This window comes from Triticum urartu, chromosome 1A, assembly GCF_056163025.1.
Source record: "Triticum urartu cultivar PI428250 chromosome 1A, HENAU_Tu73, whole genome shotgun sequence".
Taxonomy (NCBI): domain Eukaryota; kingdom Viridiplantae; phylum Streptophyta; class Magnoliopsida; order Poales; family Poaceae; genus Triticum; species Triticum urartu.
The window spans coordinates 42,424,179-42,434,194 of NC_141873.1; positions in this window are offsets into that span (position 1 = coordinate 42,424,179).

The window sequence follows — 10,016 nt, forward strand, 5'->3', positions numbered from 1 at the left end:
AAAGGAAGACGCAGCTCAGGAAAAGTGCAGCTCAGCATCATCATCTCCATCGCGCTCTGCTCCATGTTGCCGCACCTCGCCAGGGAAGCAGCGCAACTCGACGGTGTCTCAATTGCTGCGGTCCTCGCTGACGGAGCGCTTGCGCTGCAACCAGGGGATTGTGCCCGTGGTGCTGCCTCGTCCAGCTGCTACTGTGCACCAGATGGAGATTCCCGATGCGCTCTAGATCTTCTCCCCGTGCGCCACCCTTGGAATGGGATCCCTCTCCCGCGCAACCGGACCACGTGCTCCCAGGCAGTCGAGAATAGGAGATCGAGGATGAGCATGAGGTAGCGCCACCGCCCGCGTGGCTTGTGATACGTCCATTTTGCATCATGCTTTTATATCGATATTTATTGCATTATGGACTGTTATTTCACTTTATGTCACAATACTTATGGCTATTCTCTCTTATTTTGCAAGGTTTACATAAGGAGGGAGAATGTCGGCAGCTGGAATTCTGGGCTGGAAAAGGAGCAAATATTAGAGACCTATTCTGCGCAACTCCAAAAGTCCTGAAACTCCACGGAACATCTTAAAATAAATAAAGAAAAATCCTCGCCAAAGATGAAGGCCAGGGGGTCCACACTCTGCTCACGAGGGTGGGGGGCGCCCCCCCAAGGCGCGCCCCCTACCTCGTGGGCCTCCTGGTGGCTCTCCGATGTTCATCTTCTGCTATATGAAATCTTTCGATGAGAAAAAAATAAGAAGGAACTTTTCGGGACGAGACTCCGCCGCCCCGAGCCGAAACCTTGGCGGAACCAATCTAGAGCTCCAGCAGAGCTGTTCTGCCGGGGATACTTCCCTCCGGGAGGGGGAAATCATCACCATCGTCATCACCAACGCTCCTCTCATCGGGAGAGGGCAATCTCCATCAACATCTTCACCAGCACCATCTCATCTCCAAATCCTAGTTCATCTCTTGTATCCAATTCTTGTCTCAAAGTCCGGGATTGGTGCTAGTAGGTTGCTAGTAGTGTTGATTACTCCTTGTAGTTGATGCTAGTTGGTTTATTTGGTGAAAGATCATATGTTCAGATCCTATATGCATATTATTACCCCTCTGATTATGAACATGAATATGCTTTGTGAGTAATTACGTTTGTTCCCAAGGACAAGGGAGAAGTCTTGCTATTAGTAGTCATGTGAATTTGGTATTCGTTTGATATTTTGATAAGATGTATGTTGTCTAGCCTCTAGCGGTGTTATGTGAACGTCGACTACATAACACTTCACCATTATTTGGGCCTAGAGGAAGGCATTGGGAAGTAATATGTAGATGATGGGTTGCTAGAGTGACAGAAGCTTAAACCCTAGTTTATGCGTTGCTTCGTAAGGGGCTGATTTGGTTCCACATGTTTCATGCTATGGTTAGGTTTACCTTAATACTTTTGTTGTAGTTGCGGATGCTTGCAATAGAGGTTAATCATAAGTGGGATGCTTGTTCAAGTAAGAACAGCACCCAAGCACCGGTCCACCCACATATCAAATTATCAAAGTATCGAACATGAATCATATGAACGTGATGAAAACTAGCTTGACGATATTCCCATGTGTCCTCGGGAGTGCTTTTCCTTATATAAGAGTTTGTTCCGGCTTGTCCTTTGCTACAAAAAGGATTGGGCCACCTTGCTGCACTTTATTTACTTTTGTTACTTGTTGCTCGTTACAATTTATCTTATCACAAAACTATCTGTTACCACTTATTTCAGTACTTGCAGAGAATACCTTGCTGAAAACCGCTTATCATTTCCTTCTACTCCTCGTTGGGTTCGACACTCTTACTTATCGAAAGGACTACGATAGATCCCCTATACTTGTGGGTCATCAAGACTCTTTTCTGGCGCCATTGCCAGGGAGTGTAGCACCTTTGGTAGGTGGAATTTGGTAAGGAAAAATTTATATAGTGTGCTGAAATTTACTGTCACTTGCTACTATGGAAAGTAATTCTCTGAGGGGCTTGTTCGGGGTATCTTCACCCCATCCAGTAGAGCAAAGATTTGCTCCTCAACCTACTGAACCTATTGAAAATGAAGCTCCTTTTGAATTTCCTTCGGGTATGATGGAAAAACTGCTAGCTAACCCTTTTACAGGAGATGGAACAAAGCATCCTGATGAGCACTTAATATATGTGGATGAAGTTTGTGGATTATTTAAGCTTGCAGGTATACCCGATGATGTTGCTAAGAAGAAGGTCTTCCCTTTATCTTTGAAGGGAGACGCATTGATATGGTATAGGCTATGTGATGATATGAGATCATGGAACAATAAAAGATTGAAGTTGGAATTTCATCAAGAGTATTACCCTATGCATCTTGTTCATCGTGATCGCAATTATATATATATATATATATATATATATAATTAATTTCTGGCCTCGCGAAGGAGAAAGCATCGCTCAAGCTTGGGGGAGTCTTAAATCAATGTTATATTCATGCCCCAATCATGAGCTCTCAAGAGAAATAATTATGCAAAGTGTTTATGCTCGGCTTTCTCATAATAATCAAACCATGCTCGATACTTCTTGTGCTGGCTCTTTTACGATGAAGACTATTGAATTCAGATGGAATTTATTGGATAGAATTAAACGCAACTCTGAAGATTGGGACCTTGATGAAGGTAAGGAGTCAGGTATGACACCTAAGTTTGATTGTGTTAAGTCTTTTATGGACACTGATATTTTCCGTAAGTTTAGCACTAAATATGGACTTGACTCTGAGATAGTAGCTTCTTTCTGTGAATCTTTTGCTACTTATGTTGATCTCCCTAAGGAGAAGTGGTTTAAATATCATCCGCCCATAGAAGTAAAAGTAGCTGCACCTATTAAAGTTGAAGAAAAGACTGTCACTTATAATGATCCTATTGTTCCTACTTCTTATGTTGAGAAACCACCTTTCCCTGTTAGAGTAAAGGATCATGCTAAAGCTTCAACTGTTGTTCGTAAAAACAATATGAGAACTTATACACCTCTTGAGCAAGTTAAAGTAGAACCTAATATTGCTATTGTTAAAGATCTCTTGTCTGATAATATTGATGGGCATGTTATTCAGTTCGAAGGTGAAACTGCTAGAATTGCTAAACCTTGTTCTAAAGATAAACATAGACCTGTGGTAGGCGTGCCTGTTATTTCTGTTAAAATAGGAGATCATTGTTATCATGGCTTATGTGATATGGGTGCGAGTGCTAGTGTTATACCGCATACTTTATACGAAGAAATTAAGAATGAAATTGCACCTGCTGAGTTAGAAGGTATTGATGTCACAATTAAACTTGCCAATAGAGATACTATTTCACCAATAGGAATTGTTAGAGATGTTGAAGTCTTGTGTGGGAAAACTAAATATCCTGTTGATTTTCTTGTTCTTACTTCTCCGCAAGATAGCTTTTGTCCCATTATATTTGGTAGACCCTTCTTGAACACTGTTAATGCTAGGGTAGATTGCAAAAAGAATGTTGTTACAATTGGCTTGGATGATATGGTTCATGAGTTTAATTTCTCTAAATTTAGTAAACAACATCGTGAGGAAGAATTACCTAGTAAGGATGAAATTATTGGTCTTGCTTCTATTGCCGTACCTCCTAGTGATCCTTTAGAACACTATTTGCTAAACCATGAAAATGATATGTTCATGAATGAAAGAAGGGAAATAGATGAAGTATTCTTTAAACAGGAACCTATTCTGCATCACAATTTGCCTGTTGAAATCTTAGGGGATCCTCCTCCACCCAAGGGTGATCCCGTGTTTGAGCTTAAATCGTTGCCTGATAATCTTAAATATGCTTATCTTGATGAAAAGAAGATATATCCTGTTATTATTAGTGCTTACCTTTCAGAGCATGAAGAAGAAAGATTATTGAAAACTCTGAAGAAGCATCGTGCTGCTATTGGATATACTCTTGATGATCTTAAGGGCATTAGTCCCACTCTATGTCAACATAAAATAAATTTGCAAGCAGATGCCAAACCAGTTCGTGATCCTCAACGACGTCTGAATCCTAAAATGAAAGAAGTGGTAAGAAAAGAAATACTCAAGCTTCTGGAGGCATGTATAATCTATCCCGTTGCTGATAGTCAGTGGGTAAGTCCTATCCATTGTGTCCCTAAGAAGGGAGGTATTACTGTTGTTCCCAATGATAAAGACGAATTGATTCCATAAAGAATTATTACAGGTTATAGGATGGTAATTGATTTCAGCAAATTAAATAAAGCTACTAAGAAAGATCATTACCCCTTACCTTTTATTGATCAAATGCTAGAAAGATTATGCAAACATACACACTATTGCTTTCTAGATGGTTATTCTGGTTTCTCTCAAATACCCGTGTCGGCTAGAGATCAATCAAAGACTACTTTTACATGCCCTTTTGGTACTTTTGCTTATAGACGTATGCCTTTTGGTTTATGTAATGCACCTGCTACCTTTCAAAGATGCATGATGGCTATATTCTCTGACTTTTGTGAAAAGATTTGTGAGGTTTTCATGGACGATTTTTCCATCTATGGTTCCTCTTTTGATGATTGCTTGAGCAATCTTGATCGAGTTTTGCAGAGATGTGAAGAAACTAATCTTGTCTTAAATTGGGAAAAGTGCCACTTTATGGTTAATGAAGGTATTGTCTTGGGGCATAAAGTTTCTGAAAGAGGTATTGAAGTTGATAAAGCCAAGGTTGATGCGATTGAAAAGATGCCATGTCCTAAGGACATCAAAGGTATAAGAAGTTTCCTTGGTCACGGCGGATTTTACAGGAGGTTCATTAAGGACTTCTCAAAAATTTCTCGGCCTCTGACTAATTTATTGCAAAAAGATATACCATTTGTCTTTGATGATGATTGTGTAGAAGCATTTGAAATACTTAAGAAAGCATTAGTCTCTGCACCTGTTGTTCAGCTACCTGATTGAAATTTACCCCTTGAAATTATGTGTGATGCTAGTGATTATGCTGTAGGTGCTGTTCTAGCACAAAGAGTTGATAAGAAATTAAATGTTATTCATTATGCTAGTGAGACTCTAGACAATGCTCAAAGAAATTATGCTACTACTGAAAAAGAGCTTTTAGCAGTTGTATTTGCTTGTGATAAGTTCAGACCTTATATTGTTGATTCTAAAGTAACTATTCATACTGATCATGCTGCTATTAAATACCTTATGGAAAATAAAGATGCTAAACCTAGACTTATTAGATGGGTTCTCTTGGTACAAGAATTTGATTTGCATATTGTTGATAGAAAGGGAGCTGAGAACCCCGTTGCAGACAACTTGTCTAGGTTAGAGAATGTTCTTAATGACCCACTACCTATTGATGATAGCTTTCCTGATGAACAATTAAATGTTATAAGTACTTCTCGTAGTACTCCATGGTATGCTGATTATGTTAATTATATTGTTGCTAAGTTTATACCACCTAGCTTCACATACCAACAAAAGAAAAAAAAATTCTATGATTTAAGACATTACTTTTGGGATGACCCACATCTTTATAAAGAAGGAGTAGATGGTATTATTAGACGTTGTGTACCTGAGCATGGACAGGAACAGATCCTACGCAAGTGTCATTCCGAGGCTTATGGAGGACACCATGCTAGAGATAGAACTGCACATAAGGTATTGCAATCTGGTTTTTATTGGCCTACTCTCTTCAAGGATGCCCGTAAGTTTGTCTTGTCTTGTGATGAATGCCAAAGAATTGGTAATATTAGTAGACGTCAAGAAATGCCTATGAATTATTCACTTGTTATTGAACCGTTTGATGTTTGGGGCTTTGATTATATGGGACCTTTTCCTGCCTCTAATGGATATACTCATATTTTAGTTGTTGTTGATTACGTTACTAAGTGGGTAGAAGCTATTCCAACTAGTAGTGCTGATCATAACACTTCTATTAAAATGCTTAAGGAAGTTATTTTACCGAGGTTTGGAGTCCCTAGATATTTAATGACTGATGGTGGTTCACACTTTATTCATGGTGCTTTCCGTAAAATGCTTGCTAAATATGATGTTAATCATAGAATTGTATCTCCTTATCACCCACAGTCTAGTGGTCAAGTAGAGTTGAGCAATAGAGAGCTCAAATTAATTTTGCAAAAGAATGTTAATAGGTCTAGAAAGAATTGGTCCAAGAAACTTGATGATGCATTATGGGATTATAGAACTGCATATAAAAATCCTATGAGTATGTCTCCGTATAAAATGGTTTATGGAAAAGCATGTCACTTACCTCTCGAACTAGAACATAAGGCGTATTGGGCTATTAAAGAGCTCAACTATGATTTTAAACTCGCCGTTGAGAAGAGGTTATTTGATATTAGCTCACTTGATGAATGGAGAACCCAAGCTTATGAAAATGCCAAGCTGTTTAAAGAAAAAGTTAAAAGATGGCATGACAAAAGGATACAAAAGCATGAGTTTAATGTAGGTGATTATGTATTGCTATACAACTCTCGTTTAAGATTTTTTGCAGGAAAACTTCTCTCTAAATGGGAAGGCCCCTATGTTATCGAAGAGGTATATCATTCCGGTGCCATAAAAATCAACAACTTCGAGGGCACAAATCTGAAGGTGGTAAACGGTCAAAGAATCAAACATTATATCTCAGGTAATCCCATAAATGTTGAAACCAATATTATCGAAACCGTAACCCCGGAGGCATACATAAGGGACACCTTCCATACCATTTCAGACTTCGAAAAGGAATAGGTATGTGGTACGGTAAGTAAACCGACTCCAAAACAATTTTTAAGGCAATATTTCTCCGTTTTGGAATATTTAGAAAAATAGAAAAATAAGTAGCAGTCCGAGAAGGACACGAGGGCTCCACGAGGGTGGTGGACGCGCCCTACCCCTCTGGGTGCGCCCCCTACCTCGTGAGCACCTCGTGTGCCTTCCGGACTCCGTTTTCTTGCACGATACATATTTTGCTCGGTAAAAATTCATTATATAACCTCCCGAAGGTTTTGACTCCCGTATCACGCAGATATCCTCTGTTTTTGTTTCGAGCTGTCCCTTTGCAGATTAAATCAACATGTCTTCCCAGGATTCGGAAAGAGAAAGCTATGTGGATGATTACTTAGCAAATCCAAAGGTCTATGGAGATGTGGAACACGATGGATGGACCACGGAGGAAGAACAGGACTATGAACCCAAGGGGAAGGAGGAGACGAGCTCAGATGAAGATGAAGCACCATTACCTCAACCTGGGGACATGCACGTGGAGTTCAAAAAGTCAAGTCTCCCTGATAGGGTAAAGAAACCCAAGTTCGAGTTTATCCCTTTTCTTCTCTTGCAGGAAAATAAGCAGGACCTATGCAAAAAGATATTAACCCTGAAGTGGGAGATTGATGATCCGAGGGATCAAAATGCCGTCCTCAAGCGCAAATTAAGGGAGAAGCCTAAGCCATCAACTAAGCCAACATCACCACCACCTTCTTCACCGACAAAGGAGATATAATCACATGGGTATGGGCACTCCCCTTGGCAACTGCCAAGCTTGGGGGAGGTGCCCCGGTATCGTATCACCATCACAACTCCTATCTTTACCGTTTTTTTCTTAGTTCGATCCTATTAATAGTATCTTGATCTAGTAGAATAAAGTTTATGGCATGATCTAGTTTTGAGTTTTGCTTTATGATCTCTCTTTGTAATCGAGTCCGTGAGCTATATATAATAAAGATTAGTGTTGAGTCAAGGGCTTGATTATTTTCCCATGATCTTGGGTGAATAAAAGAAAAGAGAAAAAGAATAAAAAGAAACAAAAAGTTCATATTGATCTTATTGAGAGTAATGACTTCACATAGAAAGAGTATGATGATTAAAAGTTGTTGGGAGTTGGCAGACATAGCTTTGGTCATTGTTGCAATTAATAGGAAGTAATAAGGAAAGAAAAGTTTTCACATATAGATATATTATCATTGACATCTTTTATGATTGGGAGCACTCATTAAAATATGACATGCTAAAGGGTTGATGTTGGACAAGGAAGACAACATAATGAGTTATGTCTTTCTTATATCTGAGATAAAGTATGTTGTCATGGATCCTCTAACTTGTTGAGCTTGCCTTTCCCCCTCATGCTAGCCAAATTCTCAGCACCAAGTAGAAATACTACTTGTGCTTCCAAATACCCTTAAACCAGTTTTGCCATGAGAGTCCACCATATCTACCTATGGATTGAGTAAGATCCTTCAAGTAAGTTGTCATCAGTGCAAAACAATAAAAATTGCTCTAAATATGTATGATTGATTGGTGTGGGAGAAATAAGCTTTATACGATCTTGTGATGTGGAAGTAATAAAAGCGATGGACTGCATAATAAAGGTTCATATCACAAGGGGCAATATAAAGTGACGTTCTTTCGCATTGAGATTTTATGCATCCAACCATAAAAGCGCATGGCAACCTCTGCTTCCTCTGCGAAGGGCCTATCCTTTATTATTATCTTCTACCTTACGCAAGAGTCATGGTGATCTTCACCTTTTCTTTTTCATTTTATCCTTTGGCAAGCTCAGCATGTTGGAAAGAACATGATATATATATATATATCTAATTGGATGTAGGGGAGCATGAACCATTATTGTTGACATTACCCTTGAGGTAAAAGGTTGTGGGGCAAAACTATAAGCCCCTATCTTTCTCTGTGTCCGATTAAAACTCCGTAACCACAAGTATTGCGTGAGTGTTAGCAATTATGGAGGACTAAATGATAGTTGAGTATGTGGACTTGCTTTTTAGCTCTGACATAGACTCTTTTCGATGTTATGATAAATTGCAATTGCTTCAATGACTGAGATTATAGTTTGTCGGAGCCCAATAAGGTTTATGATTTATACTTTTGCATTGTGAATAGATCATCACTTGAACATAAGTAATCATATGACAAAATCTATATATGTTGTTGTTATGAGAATAATCATGATGCCTTCATGTCCGTATTTTATTTTTTTATCGACGCCTCTACCTCTAAACATGAGGACATATTTATTGTTATCGGCTTTTCGCTTGAGGACAAGCGAGGTCTAAGCTTGGGGGAGTTGATACGTCCATTTTGCATCATGCTTTTATATCAATATTTATTGCATTATGGACTGTTATTTCACTTTATGTCACAATACTTATGGCTATTCTCTCTTATTTTACAAGGTTTACATAAGGAGGGAGAATGCCGTCAGTTGGAATTCTGGGTTGGAAAAGGAGTAAATATTAGAGACCTATTCTACGCAACTCCAAAAGTCCTGAAACTCCACGGAACATCTTAAAATAAATAAAGAAAAATCCTCGCCAAAGATGAAGGCCAGGGGGCCCACACCTTGCTCACGAGGGTGGGGGGCGCCCCCCTACCTCGTGGGCCCCCTGGTGGCTCTCCGACGTCCATCTTCTGCTATATGAAGTCTTTCGATGAGAAAAAAATAAGAAGGAACTTTTTGGGACGAGACTCCGCCGCCACGAGGTGGAACCTTGGCGGAACCAATCTAGAGCTCCGGCAGAGCTGTTCTGCCGGGGATACTTCACTCCGGGAGGGGGAAATCATCACCATCATCATCACCAACGCTCCTCTCATCGGGAGAGGGCAATCTCCATCAACATCTTCACCAGCACGATCTCATCTCCAAACCCTAGTTCATCTCTTGTATCCAATTCTTGTCTCAAAGTCCGGGATAGGTGCTAGTAGGTTGCTAGTAGTGTTGATTACTCCTTGTAGTTGATGCTAGTTTGTAACACCCCGGATATGACTTTCCCAATATGTATTCCAACTCTTGCCGTTTCGGCTTTAAGTTATTTTATTTTCTCGGGTTCGGGTTTTTGTCTCCGTGTGTTGTTGCCGTTGTCATGCATCTCATATCATGTCATCATGTGCATTGCATTTGCATACGTGTTTATCTCATGCATTCGAGCATTTTCCCCGTTGTCCGTTTTGCATTCCGGCGCTTCGTTCTCCTCCGGTGGTCATTTCTACCTTTCTTTCGTGTGTGGGGATTAAACATTT